The following is a 21,645-nucleotide window of genomic DNA, read 5'->3' as shown; positions in this document are numbered from 1 at the left end:
GCTACGGTACATAGGCCTGAGTGCGTTACAGTCTGCTGTTCTGTAAGGACCGCTATCGGTCCACAATACATAGGGTTGCCGTGCACTACTGCTGACCGCTGCCCTATACTGCAGCAGTCCTTCATTGGTATAGGGACTGACGTACAGTCTGCTAATCACTAACACACAACCTGCTTGGTCCACAAAAGTTTTTATAAGGACTGGTAACTTGGTATAGGGTGCTACGGTACATAGGCCTGAGTGCAGTACAGTCTGCTGTTCTGTAAGGACCGCTATCGGTCCACAATACATAGGGTTGACGTGCACTACTGCTGACCGCTGCCCTATACTGCAGCAGTCCTTCATTGGTATAGGGACTGACGTACAGTCTGCTAATCACTAACACACAACCTGCTTGGTCCACAAAAGTTCTTATAAGGACTGGTAACTTGGTATAGGGTGCTACGGTACATAGGCCTGAGTGCGTTACAGTCTGCTGTTCTGTAAGGACCGCTATCGGTCCACAATACATAGGGTTGCCGTGCACTACTGCTGACCGCTGCCCTATACTGCAGCAGTCCTTCATTGGTATAGGGACTGACGTACAGTCTGCTAATCACTAACACACAACCTGCTTGGTCCACAAAAGTTCTTATAAGGACTGGTAACTTGGTATAGGGTGCTACGGTACATAGGCCTGAGTGCGTTACAGTCTGCTGTTCTGTAAGGACCGCTATCGGTCCACAATACATAGGGTTGCCGTGCACTACTGCTGACCGCTGCCCTATACTGCAGCAGTCCTTCAGCGGTATAGGGACTGACGCACAGTCTGCTAAACACTAACACACAACCTGCTTGGTCCACAAAAGTTCTTATAAGGACTGGTAACTTGGTATAGGGTGCTACGGTACATAGGCCTGAGTGCAGTACAGTCTGCTGTTCTGTAAGGACCGCTATCGGTCCACAATACATAGGGTTGCCGTGCACTACTGCTGACCGCTGCCCTATACTGCAGCAGTCCTTCATTGGTATAGGGACTGACGTACAGTCTGCTAATCACTAACACACAACCTGCTTGGTCCACAAAAGTTCTTATAAGGACTGGTAACTTGGTATAGGGTGCTACGGTACATAGGCCTGAGTGCGTTACAGTCTGCTGTTCTGTAAGGACCGCTATCGGTCCACAATACATAGGGTTGCCGTGCACTACTGCTGACCGCTGCCCTATACTGCAGCAGTCCTTCATTGGTATAGGGACTGACGTACAGTCTGCTAATCACTAACACACAACCTGCTTGGTCCACAAAAGTTTTTATAAGGACTGGTAACTTGGTATAGGGTGCTACGGTACATAGGCCTGAGTGCAGTACAGTCTGCTGTTCTGTAAGGACCGCTATCGGTCCACAATACATAGGGTTGACGTGCACTACTGCTGACCGCTGCCCTATACTGCAGCAGTCCTTCATTGGTATAGGGACTGACGTACAGTCTGCTAATCACTAACACACAACCTGCTTGGTCCACAAAAGTTCTTATAAGGACTGGTAACTTGGTATAGGGTGCTACGGTACATAGGCCTGAGTGCGTTACAGTCTGCTGTTCTGTAAGGACCGCTATCGGTCCACAATACATAGGGTTGCCGTGCACTACTGCTGACCGCTGCCCTATACTGCAGCAGTCCTTCATTGGTATAGGGACTGACGTACAGTCTGCTAATCACTAACACACAACCTGCTTGGTCCACAAAAGTTCTTATAAGGACTGGTAACTTGGTATAGGGTGCTACGGTACATAGGCCTGAGTGCGTTACAGTCTGCTGTTCTGTAAGGACCGCTATCGGTCCACAATACATAGGGTTGCCGTGCACTACTGCTGACCGCTGCCCTATACTGCAGCAGTCCTTCAGCGGTATAGGGACTGACGCACAGTCTGCTAAACACTAACACACAACCTGCTTGGTCCACAAAAGTTCTTATAAGGACTGGTAACTTGGTATAGGGTGCTACGGTACATAGGCCTGAGTGCAGTACAGTCTGCTGTTCTGTAAGGACCGCTATCGGTCCACAATACATAGGGTTGCCGTGCACTACTGCTGACCGCTGCCCTATACTGCAGCAGTCCTTCATTGGTATAGGGACTGACGTACAGTCTGCTAATCACTAACACACAACCTGCTTGGTCCACAAAAGTTCTTATAAGGACTGGTAACTTGGTATAGGGTGCTACGGTACATAGGCCTGAGTGCGTTACAGTCTGCTGTTCTGTAAGGACCGCTATCGGTCCACAATACATAGGGTTGCCGTGCACTACTGCTGACCGCTGCCCTATACTGCAGCAGTCCTTCATTGGTATAGGGACTGACGTACAGTCTGCTAATCACTAACACACAACCTGCTTGGTCCACAAAAGTTTTTATAAGGACTGGTAACTTGGTATAGGGTGCTACGGTACATAGGCTTGAGTGCGGTACAGTCTGCTGTTCTGTAAGGACCGCTATCGGTCCACAATAGATAGGGTTGACGTGCACCACTGCTGACCGCTGCCCTATACTGCAGCAGTCCTTCAGCGGTATAGGGACTGACGTACAGTCTGCTAAACACTAATACACAACCTGCTTGGTCCACAAAAGTTCTTATAAGGACTGGTAACTTGGTATAGGGTGCTACGGTACATAGGCTTGAGTGCGGTACAGTCTGCTGTTCTGTAAGGACCGCTATAGGTCCACAATAGATAGGGTTGACGTGCACCACTGCTGACCGCTGCCCTATACTGCAGCAGTCCTTCAGCGGTATAGGGACTGACGTACAGTCTGCTAAACACTAATACACAACCTGCTTGGTCCACAAAAGTTCTTATAAGGACTGGTAACTTGGTATAGGGTGCTACGGTACATAGGCTTGAGTGCGGTACAGTCTGCTGTTCTGTAAGGACCGCTATAGGTCCACAATAGATAGGGTTGACGTGCACCACTGCTGACCGCTCACCTATACTGCAGCAGTCCTTCAGCGGTATAGGGACTAAGAGTTTTGTCACAGGGTCATTTAAAAAATGACATGCAGAGGAAGAGGCAGGCCCTTCCGCAGGGGTGGTAGGGGTAGGGCAGGAGCAACAGGCTTGAGCCAAAGTGGGAAGTTGCAGAAGGTGCGTTCAATTACTTTAAAGGATGCACCAGACTTGGTTGAGTGGCTCGCTCAGCCTTACTCTTCTGCACCCTCCTCATCCTCTCGATCTGCACCCTCTTCTTCACTCTCTGCTATGTGCACCCCCAAAGACACTACCACCAACAACACGACCACCACCACCACCACCACATACCTTCCGCTTGAGTCACTGGAATTATTTTCCGATCCATATCAAGAGGACATTTCTGATGCGCAGCCACTCTTGGTATTGGATCAGGAAGAGGAGGTAGCAACAAGCGCTACTCAGCAGTCTGACGCCAGTACCCAGATCAGCCCAAGGAGGAGGTTGGTCCCCGGTGTTGCTGCCTACTCTACTTATAGCGGTGGGGAAGGTGACGTTGATGATGACGTGTCTAGTGATGTCACGTGGGTGCCCACAAGAGAGGAAGAGGAGGGGAGTTCAGAGGGAGATATGGACCAGCAGATAGGGAGGAGAAGCAGCAATGACTTACATTGCACAGCAGGGACAAAGCAGACTGCAAATGTATCAGGAGCGAGTCATCGACCATGTACGGTCACATCTGGCGCTCCCAGGACACCGGCACATGGCTCCGCAGTGTGGGCTTTTTTTAACGTGTCCGCTGCTGACAATAGCGTTGCCATCTGCAATCTTTGCAGTCAACGCGTTAGTCGCGGTAAGCCCAATACTCACCTAGGGACGACCGCCTTAAGAAGGCACATGAGCAGCCATCACCGAGCCCAGTGGGAGCAACGGAACACACAAAGCCACACTGCAGGCTCTCACCGTCCAGCCTCGTCTTCTACTTCTCCTTCTCCTCTCTCCTCACAATTGTCCTCCACTCCACCTTCCATCACGCCAAGCTCACATTTTTCTGCAAAAAGGCAGGCTTCCGTGGGCCTAATGTTTGAGCGTAAAAAAATGATGACGCCGGATAACCCTCTTGCCCAACGGTTGGCGGCTGGCTTGTCAGAACTCATAGCCCGCCAACTACTGCCATATAAACTGGTGGACTCGGAGGCCTTTCGCAAATTTGTGGCCATTGGAACACCACAATGGAAGGTCCCAGGAAGGAAGTATTTCTCAGAGAAGGGCATCCCAGAGCTATATGGCCATGTTCAGCGGCAAGTGAATGTATCTCTGGCACACAGTGTCGGTGCCAAGATACATCTGACCACAGACACGTGGTCTAGCAAACACGGGCAGGGAAGGTATATCAGTTTTACTGCCCACTGGGTGAACCTTCTGACGGCCGTCAAGCATGTAACCCGTGGCACCCGTGTAGATTTGGTTTTACCGCCACGGATTGCATGCAGGCCTGACTCTTCTTCTCCTCCTCCTACTCCATCCTCCTCCCTCTCCTCCTCAGCTGCCTCCTCCTTTTCCGCTGCTAGCGTCTCTTCCACTGCACCGCCCAAGCTCCCCAGAACCTATTCCACATGCCAGGTGAGACGTTGCCATGCCGTGCTGCGTCTGTTGTGCCTGGAAGCAAAGAGCCACACTGGCCCGGCACTCCTTTCAGCTTTGCGTTCACAGGCAGATGAGTGGCTAACACCGCTCAATTTGACAGTTGGTAAAGTGGTGTGTGACAACGGTGCCAATCTGCTTAGCGCATTGAAACAGGGCAAAATCACGCACGTGCCGTGCATGGCACACGTCTTAAACTTGGTCGTGCAGCGATTCCTTGTCAAATACCCTGGGGTCCAGGACATCTTGCGGCAGGCAAGGAAAATCTCGGCCCATTTCAGAAGATCTTACACGGCCATGGCTCGCCTTGCTGACATTCAGCGGCGACACCATCTGCCGGTCAGACGTCTTATTTGCGATTGCCCGACGCGATGGAACTCAACCTTCTATATGCTTGATAGGCTGCTCCAGCAGAAACGTGCAGTTAACGTCTACCTGTATGAACTCTGCGAAAGAAACGGTTCTGGGGAGCTGGGTTTTTTTTCACCGCGCCAGTGGCTGCTCATGCGCGACACATGCAGACTTCTGCGGCCATTTGAGGAGATCACCAAACTGGTCAGTCGCAGCCATGGCGCCATCAGTGACATGGTACCTTATGCCTTCTTTCTGGAGCGTGCATTGCGTCGTGTCATTGATCAGGCTGTGGAGGAGCAGGAGCGGGAAGATGAGGAAGTCGCAATGCTGGATGAATTCCCAGGGGGGGCTACTCTATCTGAGACAAGTCAACAACAGGAGTCTGATGAGGAGTCAGAGGAGGATGGTGCCGGGGCGGATGAGCAGGAGCAAGAAGAGCATGCTTTAAACCTTTCTGGGATCCCTGTTGTGCGAGGATGGGGAGAGGAGAATGAAGAGGACGACATTATCCTGGATGATGAGCAGGAGCCAGGCCACCACACCGCTTCCACTTTAGTGCAAATGGGGGCCTTCATGCTCCAGTGTTTTAATAGGGACCCCCGTATAAAAAGCATGAGGGTCAAGGACCAGTACTGGGTGGCAACGTACTTAGACCCCCGGTACAAACACAAAATGGCGGAAATGTTACCGCCGTCGCAGAGGGCTGTCAGAATGCAGCACTTCCAGGCCTTGCTTCGAGAAATGCTGCATTCTGCTTTTGCGTGCGCTGGCAGAGGAGCAATTCCCACTCCCAGAGAAGGATTTGCGGGTACCAATCCAACAGCGCCTGCAAGAAGAGGCCGGTTTGAAGATGTGTTGGTGACTTCGGATATGAGGTCATTCTTTCAGCCGACCCATCGACAGGTGTCATCCGGATCCAGCATCAGGGAACGCCTAGACCGTCAGGTGTCCGACTACATTGGGTTAACGGCCGATGTGGACGCTCTGAGGAGTGATGAACCCCTAGACTACTGGGTGGGCAGGCTTGACCTCTGGCCAGAGCTTGCCCAATTTGCAATCGAACTGTTGGCTTGCCCCTCATCCAGTGTCCTGTCCGAAAGGACGTTCAGCGCAGCAGGGGGGATTGTGACCGATAAGCGTACTCGCCTAGCTCACCACAGTGTTAACTACCTCACATTTCTAAAAATGAATGAGGCATGGATCTCGGAGGAATTCAACACATGTGATCAGTAGACCATGTATATGTCTATAAACAATTTTTGGAATCAAGCACACAGACCTTCTTAATTCATTTGGCTCACTTCCCTGACCCAAAAAAGCACACCGTACTATATGCCCCTACCCTCCTCTTTGAAGAGGTTGAGCGGTGTCATATTTCTACTGGGGCTGCTTATTATGAGGGGTTCCCACCATCCCTGTGCTGTGCTGACTTCCTCCTGGGTGTTCTTATTATGAGGGGCTCCCACCATCCCTGTGCTGTGCTGACTTCCTCCTGGGGGTTCTTATTATGAGGGGATCACACCATCCCTGTGCTGTGCTGACTTCCTCCTGGGGCTGCTTACGGTGCTGCTGTCAGCGCTGTATGTCACGGAGCTGCTGTCAGCGCTGTATGTCACGGAGCTGCTGTCAGCGCTGTATGTCACGGAGCTGCTGTCAGCGCTGTATGTCACGGAGCTGCTGTCAGCGCTGTATGTCACGGAGCTGCTGTCAGCGCTGTATGTCACGGAGCTGCTGTCAGCGCTGTATGTCACGGAGCTGCTGTCAGCGCTGTATGTCACGGTGCTGCTGTCAGCGCTGTATGTCACGGAGCTGCTGTCAGCGCTGTATGTCACGGAGCTGCTGTCAGTGCTGTATGTCACGGAGCTGCTGTCAGCGCTGTATGTCACGGAGCTGCTGTCAGCGCTGTATGTCACGGAGCTGCTGTCAGCGCTGTATGTCACGGTGCTGCTGTCAGCGCTGTATGTCACGGAGCTGCTGTCAGCGCTGTATGTCACGGAGCTGCTGTCAGTGCTGTATGTCACGGAGCTGCTGTCAGCGCTGTATGTCACGGAGCTGCTGTCAGCGCTGTATGTCACGGAGCTGCTGTCAGCGCTGTATGTCACGGTGCTGCTGTCAGCGCTGTATGTCACGGAGCTGCTGTCAGCGCTGTATGTCACGGAGCTGCTGTCAGCGCTGTATGTCACGGAGCTGCTGTCAGCGCTGTATGTCACGGAGCTGCTGTCAGCGCTGTATGTCACGGAGCTGCTGTCAGCGCTGTATGTCACGGTGCTGATGTCAGTGCTCTGTATTACGGTGCTGCTGTCAGTGCTCTGTATCTCCTGCACCCTCTTGTTTGCCTACCCTGGTCCCTGACCTTCCCTCTCCTCCATTGCCTTCATTAGCTCCATAGTCCTGAATTGTCAGAACAATTTCCCAAATAAAAAAAAAATGCTTGTAGTTATCGATCCCAAATTCACCTCATACATGTATTATGCTATTGTCCAGGTGGTGGGACTACGTGCTACCCCCTAATAATTACCCCGTGGCCGCAAATTCGACCTAAAGGTTTGCGAAATTCGCCTCCCATTGAAGTCAATGGAGCCCGCGGCGAACGGTCGTTTTCGCGAACGTTTGTGCCCGTTCGCGTTTCGCGTTCGCGAAACGTCCCGTCGGAAGTTCGTCCATCACTAATGATTAAGACCAGGTCTTTTCTGACACTTTTTGTGAAGTGAAAAAAAAAGTGAAAATCTGTATTTTTTGCTAGAAAATTATTCAGATCCCCCAAACATTTTTTATATATATATATATATATATAGCGATACCCTCACTTAAGAGGGCCGCAAGTTTGGTTTGGGTCCTGAGCACAGCTCCGCCAACCCCCCGGCAATCTGTACTACCCACTCTGGCACAGTTAGTATCTAGCAATACACATTAAATCACTTATACTCTAAATATGTGTGTGTGCGTGCGTGGGTAACTCAAGCTCATAGACAATCTTTGAAAGTATATAACTGACTTTACTTATTGTTTTTATAAAAGGAATAACATGAATCAAACATTTGGATTGCAACACATAATCAGGTCCCTGCAGTAACCAGTAATAAAGATAAACAGAGTAATCAGCATAATAAAGTATTGCTATGCAACTCTAGCGCTGCCCTTTTTCAGCTACTTCCCCACATGGGTAAACACCCAGCACTGTCTACCTATGCAGTCAGGCCTGACTGATCTAGATGGAAGTCCAGTAAAACAATATTCGCTAGCAATCTTTCGGTGGTGCACTTGAAGAACAACTTTGTAATCCAAACGAATAATAAAGATAAAGCATCTGTCTTTAAACAGCTCTCACCACCCGGACAAGTCCAAGTCCGGTTTCTCTGCCTTTTCGTCTAGGAACAGGAATCCACCGACCTCCGAGTCTTCAATCCTTCTGGTGTACAGCAGCAAGGAATGAGAAAATGTCTCTCAGGTACAACTAGGCTGGCAGAGAGCTCTTTGGAAAAGAGCACAAGGCCCAGGCTTCAGGCCTTGTGCCTCAGCAGTTCAGCACAGATCTCCTCTTGCTTGAAGAGAGGGGGGTGTCCAAAAAGAGAGCGAACTAGGCCTCTCCCCCTCCTTATATTTCCTCCCCCATAAGTCTCTGGGGCATAACTCAAAGCATCCTGGGAACCAGCGGGGTTCTGGGAACAGTAGTTTTATAGTTCTTAAAGAGACCCCGCTACACACTCCCCCCACTTAAACTCTTTGGTCCCCAAAGATAAACTTTTAACACATATCCTGTACCAATTTTGAAAGTGCTGAGTATAATGTTGGTACAGGGAATTTCCACCAGAACTCAGAGGTGGGATTCCCTGTCCCACAGGTCACACTGACATGAGTGGCCTGCCTAACTGTGCCAGAGAGTGACCTGGGGTTGCCCTCCACCAAATGGTCAGTGGAAGGATTAGAGCGTTCAGCACTTCTTCTAGCAGTCACAACAGAGTCCTCAGAGCTCTCTCCCATTTGAGAGTAGGTTAGCTTCTTGGGGGGTCTCACAACTCTGCGAGCTCTCTGTTCTCTTGGGACTTCAGGCTCTGGTGCCACAGGCTCTACTTCAGGAACACATTCTGACAGCATCACTGGTTCTGGAACATCAGTTCCTTCCTCTTCTGAGTAAATGCTAGGGATATCTTCCCAGCCTTCAGGCACACCACTAGATGGAATGAACTCTGTAGCTTCTGGGTTCAGTGTCCCATCCTGTGTATCCTCAGTAGGTGGGAGATCTACGGCAGAATTTCCTGGAGTTGATAAAGGCCACAGCCACTCAAGCTCTCCTCTTCCACCTTCACCCTGTTGGGAATCTTGTCCATCTCTAACCCGGGAGGTCTGAGACCGAGTGCTAGGTCCTGGGGTATAGTGATGGCCGAACGGTTCGCCCGGCGGTCGTTTCGCGGCGAATTTCCGACTTTCGCCGTCCGCGGGTTCGAACGCCTTTTTCCGTCGTTCGCCCCGGCGGACTTACGTGTTTAATGTATACAAGAACTTTAACCTTTCGTGACACGTTTATCATGTGTTACAGGACAACCAATTGAGACATGACAGCTCATGGACACTTGGACATTCCCCCTAACCTATAAATACACCCGATCCGGTGGCCATTTTACATTCTTTCTTCTGTCACTGTAGGGAAAGGATCCTGTGTGGAGTAGGGACAGAGAAAACGCTAGCTATTTGGTACACAAAAGTTCTTTTCAGGACTGGTATAGGTGTTAGGTCAGCAGCCTGAGTTTCTTTTGTCAGTTTAGATAAAGGGACAGAGCGCTGTATGCTGCTATTTTAGGGACAGCTCAGCCAGATTAGTCTTTCTTCATCATCATCATCATCATCATCATTAGCTGTTACTATCAGGTCCACAAAAGAGCTGTTCCAGCTAATCGTTCCAGCCTACTCTTTTTTGCCAATTTGTATAGGGACAGGCAGGAAGCAGTGTGTCAGGCAGTGAGGATAATTTTAAAGACTTGCTGTTACTATTAGTTCCACAAAGGTTCTTTTCAGGACTGGTATCAGTGGTACGGTAATAGGCTTGTACACGTATAATATTCTTTCTTCCAAATATAGAAAGAATATTATACTTGACTGCTGCCCTTCTGCTGCAGTCTGCTAATCATTCACAACTCACTTGTTCCACAAAAGTTCTTATAAGGACTGGTAACTTGGTCTGTCTAGGGTGCTACGGTACATAGGCTTGGGTGCGGTACAGTCTGCTGTTCTGTAAGGACCGCTATCGGTCCACAATAGATAGGGTTGCCGTGCACTACTGCTGACCGCTGCCCTATACTGCAGCAGTCCTTCAGCGGTATAGGGACTGACGCACAGTCTGCTAAACACTAATACACAACCTGCTTGGTCCACAAAAGTTCTTATAAGGACTGGTAACTTGGTATAGGGTGCTACGGTACATAGGCCTGAGTGCGTTACAGTCTGCTGTTCTGTAAGGACCGCTATCGGTCCACAATACATAGGGTTGACGTGCACTACTGCTGACCGCTGCCCTATACTGCAGCAGTCCTTCAGCGGTATAGGGACTGACGCACAGTCTGCTAAACACTAACACACAACCTGCTTGGTCCACAAAAGTTCTTATAAGGACTGGTAACTTGGTATAGGGTGCTACGGTACATAGGCCTGAGTGCAGTACAGTCTGCTGTTCTGTAAGGACTGCTATCGGTCCACAATACATAGGGTTGCCGTGCACTACTGCTGACCGCTGCCCTATACTGCAGCAGTCCTTCAGCGGTATAGGGACTGACGCACAGTCTGCTAAACACTAATACACAACCTGCTTGGTCCACAAAAGTTCTTATAAGGACTGGTAACTTGGTATAGGGTGCTACGGTACATAGGCCTGAGTGCGTTACAGTCTGCTGTTCTGTAAGGACCGCTATCGGTCCACAATACATAGGGTTGCCGTGCACTACTGCTGACCGCTGCCCTATACTGCAGCAGTCCTTCAGCGGTATAGGGACTGACGCACAGTCTGCTAAACACTAACACACAACCTGCTTGGTCCACAAAAGTTCTTATAAGGACTGGTAACTTGGTATAGGGTGCTACGGTACATAGGCCTGAGTGCAGTACAGTCTGCTGTTCTGTAAGGACTGCTATCGGTCCACAATACATAGGGTTGCCGTGCACTACTGCTGACCGCTGCCCTATACTGCAGCAGTCCTTCATTGGTATAGGGACTGACGTACAGTCTGCTAATCACTAACACACAACCTGCTTGGTCCACAAAAGTTCTTATAAGGACTGGTAACTTGGTATAGGGTGCTACGGTACATAGGCCTGAGTGCGTTACAGTCTGCTGTTCTGTAAGGACCGCTATCGGTCCACAATACATAGGGTTGCCGTGCACTACTGCTGACCGCTGCCCTATACTGCAGCAGTCCTTCATTGGTATAGGGACTGACGTACAGTCTGCTAATCACTAACACACAACCTGCTTGGTCCACAAAAGTTCTTATAAGGACTGGTAACTTGGTATAGGGTGCTACGGTACATAGGCCTGAGTGCGTTACAGTCTGCTGTTCTGTAAGGACCGCTATCGGTCCACAATACATAGGGTTGCCGTGCACTACTGCTGACCGCTGCCCTATACTGCAGCAGTCCTTCATTGGTATAGGGACTGACGTACAGTCTGCTAATCACTAACACACAACCTGCTTGGTCCACAAAAGTTCTTATAAGGACTGGTAACTTGGTATAGGGTGCTACGGTACATAGGCCTGAGTGCGTTACAGTCTGCTGTTCTGTAAGGACCGCTATCGGTCCACAATACATAGGGTTGCCGTGCACTACTGCTGACCGCTGCCCTATACTGCAGCAGTCCTTCATTGGTATAGGGACTGACGTACAGTCTGCTAATCACTAACACACAACCTGCTTGGTCCACAAAAGTTCTTATAAGGACTGGTAACTTGGTATAGGGTGCTACGGTACATAGGCCTGAGTGCGTTACAGTCTGCTGTTCTGTAAGGACCGCTATCGGTCCACAATACATAGGGTTGCCGTGCACTACTGCTGACCGCTGCCCTATACTGCAGCAGTCCTTCATTGGTATAGGGACTGACGTACAGTCTGCTAATCACTAACACACAACCTGCTTGGTCCACAAAAGTTCTTATAAGGACTGGTAACTTGGTATAGGGTGCTACGGTACATAGGCCTGAGTGCGTTACAGTCTGCTGTTCTGTAAGGACCGCTATCGGTCCACAATACATAGGGTTGCCGTGCACTACTGCTGACCGCTGCCCTATACTGCAGCAGTCCTTCAGCGGTATAGGGACTGACGCACAGTCTGCTAAACACTAACACACAACCTGCTTGGTCCACAAAAGTTCTTATAAGGACTGGTAACTTGGTATAGGGTGCTACGGTACATAGGCCTGAGTGCAGTACAGTCTGCTGTTCTGTAAGGACCGCTATCGGTCCACAATACATAGGGTTGCCGTGCACTACTGCTGACCGCTGCCCTATACTGCAGCAGTCCTTCATTGGTATAGGGACTGACGTACAGTCTGCTAATCACTAACACACAACCTGCTTGGTCCACAAAAGTTCTTATAAGGACTGGTAACTTGGTATAGGGTGCTACGGTACATAGGCCTGAGTGCGTTACAGTCTGCTGTTCTGTAAGGACCGCTATCGGTCCACAATACATAGGGTTGCCGTGCACTACTGCTGACCGCTGCCCTATACTGCAGCAGTCCTTCATTGGTATAGGGACTGACGTACAGTCTGCTAATCACTAACACACAACCTGCTTGGTCCACAAAAGTTCTTATAAGGACTGGTAACTTGGTATAGGGTGCTACGGTACATAGGCCTGAGTGCGTTACAGTCTGCTGTTCTGTAAGGACCGCTATCGGTCCACAATACATAGGGTTGCCGTGCACTACTGCTGACCGCTGCCCTATACTGCAGCAGTCCTTCAGCGGTATAGGGACTGACGCACAGTCTGCTAAACACTAACACACAACCTGCTTGGTCCACAAAAGTTCTTATAAGGACTGGTAACTTGGTATAGGGTGCTACGGTACATAGGCCTGAGTGCAGTACAGTCTGCTGTTCTGTAAGGACCGCTATCGGTCCACAATACATAGGGTTGCCGTGCACTACTGCTGACCGCTGCCCTATACTGCAGCAGTCCTTCATTGGTATAGGGACTGACGTACAGTCTGCTAATCACTAACACACAACCTGCTTGGTCCACAAAAGTTCTTATAAGGACTGGTAACTTGGTATAGGGTGCTACGGTACATAGGCCTGAGTGCGTTACAGTCTGCTGTTCTGTAAGGACCGCTATCGGTCCACAATACATAGGGTTGCCGTGCACTACTGCTGACCGCTGCCCTATACTGCAGCAGTCCTTCATTGGTATAGGGACTGACGTACAGTCTGCTAATCACTAACACACAACCTGCTTGGTCCACAAAAGTTCTTATAAGGACTGGTAACTTGGTATAGGGTGCTACGGTACATAGGCCTGAGTGCGTTACAGTCTGCTGTTCTGTAAGGACCGCTATCGGTCCACAATACATAGGGTTGCCGTGCACTACTGCTGACCGCTGCCCTATACTGCAGCAGTCCTTCAGCGGTATAGGGACTGACGCACAGTCTGCTAAACACTAACACACAACCTGCTTGGTCCACAAAAGTTCTTATAAGGACTGGTAACTTGGTATAGGGTGCTACGGTACATAGGCCTGAGTGCAGTACAGTCTGCTGTTCTGTAAGGACCGCTATCGGTCCACAATACATAGGGTTGCCGTGCACTACTGCTGACCGCTGCCCTATACTGCAGCAGTCCTTCATTGGTATAGGGACTGACGTACAGTCTGCTAATCACTAACACACAACCTGCTTGGTCCACAAAAGTTCTTATAAGGACTGGTAACTTGGTATAGGGTGCTACGGTACATAGGCCTGAGTGCGTTACAGTCTGCTGTTCTGTAAGGACCGCTATCGGTCCACAATACATAGGGTTGACGTGCACTACTGCTGACCGCTGCCCTATACTGCAGCAGTCCTTCATTGGTATAGGGACTGACGTACAGTCTGCTAATCACTAACACACAACCTGCTTGGTCCACAAAAGTTCTTATAAGGACTGGTAACTTGGTATAGGGTGCTACGGTACATAGGCCTGAGTGCAGTACAGTCTGCTGTTCTGTAAGGACCGCTATCGGTCCACAATACATAGGGTTGACGTGCACTACTGCTGACCGCTGCCCTATACTGCAGCAGTCCTTCAGCGGTATAGGGACTAAGAGTTTTGTCACAGGGTGATTTAAAAAATGACAGGCAGAGGAAGAGGCAGGCCCTTCCGCAGGGGTGGTAGGGGTAGGGCAGGAGCAACAGCCTTGAGCCAAAGTGGGAAGTTGCAGAAGGTGCGTTCAATTACTTTAAAGGACGCACCAGACTTGGTTGAGTGGCTCACTCAGCCTTATTCTTCTGCACCCTCCTCATCCTCTCGATCTGCACCCTCTTCTTCACTCTCTGCTATGTGCACCCCCAAAGACACTACCACCAACAACACCACCACCACCACATACCTTCCGCTTGAGTGCAAATGGGGGCCTTCATGCTCCAGTGTTTTAATAGGGACCCCCGTATAAAAAGCATGAGGGTCAAGGACCAGTACTGGGTGGCAACGTACTTAGATCCCCGGTACAAACACAAAATGGCGGAAATGTTACCGCCGTCGCAGAGGGCTGTCAGAATGCAGCACTTCCAGGCCTTGCTTCGAGAAATGCTGCATTCTGCTTTTGCGTGCGCTGGCAGAGGAGCAATTCCCACTCCCAGAGAAGGATTTGCGGGTACCAATCCAACAGCGCCTGCAAGAAGAGGCCGGTTTGAAGATGTGTTGGTGACTTCGGATATGAGGTCATTCTTTCAGCCGACCCATCGACAGGTGTCATCCGGATCCAGCATCAGGGAACGCCTAGACCGTCAGGTGTCCGACTACATTGGGTTAACGGCCGATGTGGACGCTCTGAGGAGTGATGAACCCCTAGACTACTGGGTGGGCAGGCTTGACCTCTGGCCAGAGCTTGCCCAATTTGCAATCGAACTGTTGGCTTGCCCCTCATCCAGTGTCCTGTCCGAAAGGACGTTCAGCGCAGCAGGGGGGATTGTGACCGATAAGCGTACTCGCCTAGCTCACGACAGTGTTAACTACCTCACATTTCTAAAAATGAATGAGGCATGGATCTCGGAGGAATTCAACACATGTGATCAGTAGACCATGTATATGTCTATAAACAATTTTTGGAATCAAGCACACAGACCTTCTTAATTCATTTGGCTCACTTCCCTGACCCAAAAAAGCACACCGTACTACAGTGGTGTGAAAAAGTGTTTGCCCCCTTCCTCATTTCCTGTTTCTTTGCATGTTTGTCACACTTAAGTGTTTCGGAACATCAAACCAATTTAAACAATAGTCAAGGACAACACAAGTAAACACAAAATGCAATTTGTAAATGAAGGTGTTTATAATTAAAGGTGAAAAAAAATCCAAACCATCATGGCCCTGTGTGAAAAAGTGATTGCCCCCTAAACCTAATAACTGGTTGGGCCACCCTTAGCAGCAACAACTGCAACCAAGCGTTTGCGATAACGTGCAATGAGGCTTTTACAGCGTCCTGGAGGAATTTTGGCCCACTCATCTTTGCAGAATTGTCCTAATTCAGTTACATTAGAGGGTTTTCGAGCATGAACGGCCTTTTTAAGGTCATACCACAACATCTCAATAGGATTCAGGTCAGGACTTTGGCTAGGCCACTCCAAAGTCTTCATTTTGTTTTTCTTCAGCCATTCGGTGGTGGACTTGCTGGTGTGTTTAGGATCATTGTCCTGCTGCAGAACCCAAGTTCGTTTCAGCTTGAGTACACAAACAGATGGTCGGACATTCTCCTTCAGGATCTCTTGGTAGACAGCAGAATTCATAGTTCCTTTTATCACGGCAAGTCTTCCAGGTCCTGAAGCAGCAAAACAGCCCCAGACCATCACACTACCACCACCATATTTTACTGTTGGTATAATGTTCTTTTTATGAAATGCAGTGTTCCTTCTACGCCAGATATACTTGGACACACACCTTCCAAAGAGTTCCACTTTTGTCTCATCGGTCCACAGAATGTTGTCCCAAAAGTCTTGGGGATCATCAAGATGTGTTGTGGAGAAATTGAGACGAGCTTTGATGTTCTTTTTGCTCAGCAGTGGTTTTCTCCTTGGAACTCTGCCATGCAGGCCATTTTTGCCCAGTCTTTTCCTGATGGTGGAGGCATGAACGCTGACCTTAACTGAGGCAAGTGAGGCCTGCAGTTCCTTGGACGTTGTTGTGGGGTCTTTTGTGACCTCTTGGATGAGTCGTCGCTGCGCTCTTGGGGTAATTTTGGGCGGCCGGCCACTCCTGGGAAGGTTCACCACTGTTCCATGTCTTCGCCATTTGTGGATAGTGGCTCTCCCTGTGGTTCGCTGGATTCCCAAAGCTTTGGAAATGGCTTTATAACCCTTTCCAGACTGATAGATCTCAATTACTTTCTTTCTCAATTGTTCCTGAATTTCTTTGGGTCTCGGCATGATGTGTAGCTTTTAGGATCTTCTGGTGGACCTTACTGTGTCAAGCAGCTCCTATTTAAGTGATGCCTTGATTGTGAACAGGTGTGGCAATAATCAGGCCTGGGTGTGGCTATAGAAATGGAACTCAGGTGTGGACAACCACAGTTATAGTATGTTTTAACAAGGGGGGCAATCACTTTTTCACACAGGGCCATGATGGTTTGGATTTTTTTTCACCTTTAATAATAAACACCTTCATTTACAAATTGCATTTTGTGTTTACTTGTGTTGTCCTTGACTATTGTTTAAATTGGTTTGATGTTCCGAAACACTTAAGTGTGACAAACATGCAAAGGAACAGGAAATGAGGAAGGGGGCAAACACTTTTTCACACCACTGTATATGCCCCTACCCTCCTCTTTGAAGAGGTTGAGCGGTGTCATATTTCTACTGGGGCTGCTTATTATGAGGGGTTCCCACCATCCCTGTGCTGTGCTGACTTCCTCCTGGGTGTTCTTATTATGAGGGGCTCCCACCATCCCTGTGCTGTGCTGACTTCCTCCTGGGGGTTCTTATTATGAGGGGCTCCCACCATCCCTGTGCTGTGCTGACTTCCTCCTGGGGGTTCTTATTATGAGGGGATCACACCATCCCTGTGCTGTGCTGACTTCCTCCTGGGGCTGCTTACGGTGCTGCTGTCAGCGCTGTATGTCACGGAGCTGCTGTCAGCGCTGTATGTCACGGAGCTGCTGTCAGCGCTGTATGTCACGGAGCTGCTGTCAGCGCTGTATGTCACGGAGCTGCTGTCAGCGCTGTATGTCACGGAGCTGCTGTCAGCGCTGTATGTCACGGAGCTGCTGTCAGCGCTGTATGTCACGGAGCTGCTGTCAGCGCTGTATGTCACGGAGCTGCTGTCAGCGCTGTATGTCACGGAGCTGCTGTCAGCGCTGTATGTCACGGTGCTGCTGTCAGCGCTGTATGTCACGGAGCTGCTGTCAGCGCTGTATGTCACGGAGCTGCTGTCAGTGCTGTATGTCACGGAGCTGCTGTCAGCGCTGTATGTCACGGAGCTGCTGTCAGCGCTGTATGTCACGGAGCTGCTGTCAGCGCTGTATGTCACGGTGCTGCTGTCAGCGCTGTATGTCACGGAGCTGCTGTCAGCGCTGTATGTCACGGAGCTGCTGTCAGTGCTGTATGTCACGGAGCTGCTGTCAGCGCTGTATGTCACGGAGCTGCTGTCAGCGCTGTATGTCACGGAGCTGCTGTCAGCGCTGTATGTCACGGTGCTGCTGTCAGCGCTGTATGTCACGGAGCTGCTGTCAGCGCTGTATGTCACGGAGCTGCTGTCAGCGCTGTATGTCACGGAGCTGCTGTCAGCGCTGTATGTCACGGAGCTGCTGTCAGCGCTGTATGTCACGGAGCTGCTGTCAGCACTGTATGTCACGGTGCTGATGTCAGTGCTCTGTATTACGGTGCTGCTGTCAGTGCTCTGTATCTCCTGCACCCTCTTGTTTGCCTACCCTGGTCCCTGACCTTCCCTCTCCTCCATTGCCTTCATTAGCTCCATAGTCCTGAATTGTCAGAACAATTTCCCAAATAAAAAAAAAATGCTTGTAGTTATCGATCCCAAATTCACCTCATACATGTATTATGCTATTGTCCAGGTGGTGGGACTACGTGCTACCCCCTAATAATTACCCCGTGGCCGCAAATTCGACCTAAAGGTTTGCGAAATTCGCCTCCCATTGAAGTCAATGGAGCCCGCGGCGAACGGTCGTTTTCGCGAACGTTTGTGCCCGTTCGCGTTTCGCGTTCGCGAAACGTCCCGTCGGAAGTTCGTCCATCACTACTGGGGTATCCAGAATGGAAACAGATTCAGGTGGATCTCTCACTGGAGGTATTCTGACTGCTTCAGTAAGTGGGAGCAAATGATTCCTGTGCCAAGTTTTCAAGGGACCCACTTTCCCCTCTGGTTTTAGCTTATACACAGGCAATCCAGGTAGCTTTCTGCAAATGACATAGGGCTCCGATCTCCATCTATCAGCAAGCTTGTGCTTCCCAGGGATCCCCAGATTGCGTAGCAGTACACGGTCCCCAGGCTGCAGGTCTTGCACTCAAACCTTCAGATCGAAGTTCCTCTTGTTGCGGGCTCCCCTTTGGTCCGAGGCCGCCTGAGCTCGTTCATGGGCCACTTTCAAATTGTGTCTAAGTCGGTCCACATATCCCTTGTGGGAGGTAGCAGAGGCATGGTCTAGGGAAATGCCAAAGGCCAGATCCACCGGCAATCTTGCTTCTCTCCCAAACATGAGCCGGTAGGGGGAGTAACCCGTCACATCACTTGTGGTGCAGTTGTAAGCGTGCACCAGAGCTGATATGTGTTGGCTCCAGTGTTGTTTCTTCTCTGTCTCTAGAGTTCCAAGCATGTTTAGTAAGGTCCGATTAAACCTCTCAGGTTGGGCATCTCCTTGTGGATGATAAGGTGTAGTCCTGGTCTTCTCTACTCCCAATGAGTCCAGTAGGTTCCGGATCAGACGACTCTCAAAGTCCCTTCCTTGGTCTGAGGGGATTCTCTGTGGTAATCCATAGTGGACAAAGTATTTTTCCATGAGCACCTTGGCCACAGTGGAGGCCTTTTGGTCTTTGGTGGGGAAAGCCTGGGCATAACGGGTGAAATGATCGGTTACCACCAGAACATTTCCCAATCCACTCAAATCGGGTTCGAGGCAGAGAAAGTCAATGCACACCAGATCCATTGGACCCTGACTCTGTAGGTGGCCCATTGGGGCAGCTTGATGGGGTAGAGTCTTCCTCTGGATGCATCGTGCACAAGAACGGCAATATTCCTCCACTTCTGCCCTCATACAGGGCCAATAGAACCGGCTTCTGACAAGCTGAAAAGTTCTCCCCGCCCCTAGATGGCCATGCTGGTCATGTAAGGCAATTAGTACCGTCTCTCGGTGCTTCTCTGGGAGAAACAACTGCCACTTATCTTCTGAGTTATCAGAGGGGCCCCTTCGGTAGACCACTCCCTGATGTACTTGTAGCTTATCCAACTCTTTCCTCAGCAGGCGAGCCTCCTTGGAAGGGTGATGTCGAAGTCCCTCTGGATTCTCATTCTCCAAAGCTTCAAGGACCAATCTCCCCATGGGGTCTTCCAATTGGTCATAGCTCAGCTCCTTTCTGGACAGCTTTGGCAGGAGTTCCTCTGCTAGTTGAATTACCCCACAGTAGGGTTGAGGGACTCCCACTGCGGTGACTCCTATCTCCTCTGCTCTGGAGCCCCCTCTTGCTTTAAACTCAGCACCCTGACAGAGTGCTCGCACTCCTTCCGGTGCTACCTGAGTCCAGTCTTCCCAGTCATCGACCATGACATGAGATCTTCAGGACAGGGCATCTGCATCCCTATTTCCAGCCCCTGGTCTGTATTTTAGACTGAAGTTGAATCCGGATAATGCAGCCAACCATCTGTGTTCGGTTGCATCTAACTTTGCAGTAGTGAAGAGGTAGGTCAGAGGATTGTTATCTGTCTTTACGGTAAACTCCGCCCCATAGAGATAGTCCTTCAGTTTGTCTACTACTGCCCATTTGAGGGCCAAGAACTCCAATTTATGAGTGGGGTAGTTCTTCTCCGAGGGAGTCAGGCTCCGGCTCACATAGGCCACTGGTCGCAGCTGCTCTTCATGCTCTTGATAGAGCACTCCGCCTAGGCCCTCATGAATGGCATCGACATGTAGCTCATATGGTCTGGTGGGGTCGGCATAGGCCAGGACTGGGGCCGTGGTAAGGCTCCTCTTCAAGGTTCGGAAAGCCTCTTCACACCTTGGACTCCACTGATCTTGAACCGACTCACCGGCCCTCCTGGGTCCCAAACCATCCTCTTCTCCTTCAGTCTTGAGCAATTCGTTCAGTGGCTTGGCAATCCGGGCAAACCCATCCACAAATCTTCCATAATAGGAGCAGAACCCCAGGAAAGATCTGAGCTCTGTGACTGTTGTCGGTCTTGGCCAAGAGGTAACTGCCTCCAACTTCTCAGGGTCTGTAGCCACTCCCTTTTCAGACACTATGTGTCCCAGATAGTTCACAGAGGATTGGTAAAACCGGCACTTCTCGGGAGAAAGCTTGAGTCCCTCTTCGCTGAGTCTTCTCAACACCTTCTCCAACCTGGCCTCATGTTCTTCCAAAGTCTTCCCGAAGACAATGACATCGTCCAAGTACACAAGGACTTCTATGAGGTTCATGTCTCCAACGGTCTTCTCCATGAGGCGTTGAAAGGTAGCAGGGGCTCCAGACAGGCCCTGAAGCATTCTGTTGAATTCAAAGAATCCCACTGGGGTTATGAAAGCTGTCTTCTCTCGGTCTTCCTGGTGCATGGGGATTTGGTAGTACCCACTCTTGAGGTCCATTACACTGAACCACTTGGCACCAGCCAAACTCTGTAGGGCATCCTCTATTCTCGGTCTGGTATACTGGTCAGGGATGGTCCTCCTGTTGAAAGTCCTGTAGTCAATACAAAGCCTCAATGACCCATTCTTTTTCCTGACCACCACTATGGGGGAAGCATAGGGACTTCTAGACTCCCGAATCACACCAGTCTTCTTCAACTCCGCAAGCTGCTCCCTCAGATCCTCCAGGTCAGCTAGAGGGACCCGCCTAACCCTTTCCCTGAAGGGTTTGTCTTCTTGGAGGCGGATTCGGTGGGTGGCACTCCTGGCACATCCAACATCAAACTCATCCTTTGAGAAAATCCTCTCCCATCTAGTCAGCTGGGCCTTGGCTCTCTCCTTCCAGGCTCCAGGTAGGTCCGGGTTCTCCATGGAAAGTTTTTCCCAAACATCTCCTCCTTCACCCGTTCCTTTTACTTCAGACCAGCTGACTGGGGCCGCAGGACTCACCTGCCCCAACAGCATTCTGGCAGGGATCTCTATGGGTCTCTCCGTAGGGTTTCTCACACTCACTGGGACTCTTCCTTGAGCCTTCTTCAGGGCCTTGATTGAAATCACTTCCGGTATCACTTCCAGGCCTGAGTGATCCTCCCTTGGATCGGATTCCAGCATGACAAAGGGGCCAGGCTGCTCCCAGGTAAGCTTCACCGTGGCCCTGAGGCAGGCTACCTCTCCGGGCTGC

Source organism: Lithobates pipiens, unplaced genomic scaffold (genome assembly GCF_037356315.1).
Source record: "Lithobates pipiens isolate NorthernLeopardFrog02 unplaced genomic scaffold, aLitPip1_a1.2 Scaffold_8, whole genome shotgun sequence".
Lineage (NCBI taxonomy): Eukaryota > Metazoa > Chordata > Amphibia > Anura > Ranidae > Lithobates > Lithobates pipiens.
This window is presented reverse-complemented; position numbering follows the sequence as displayed.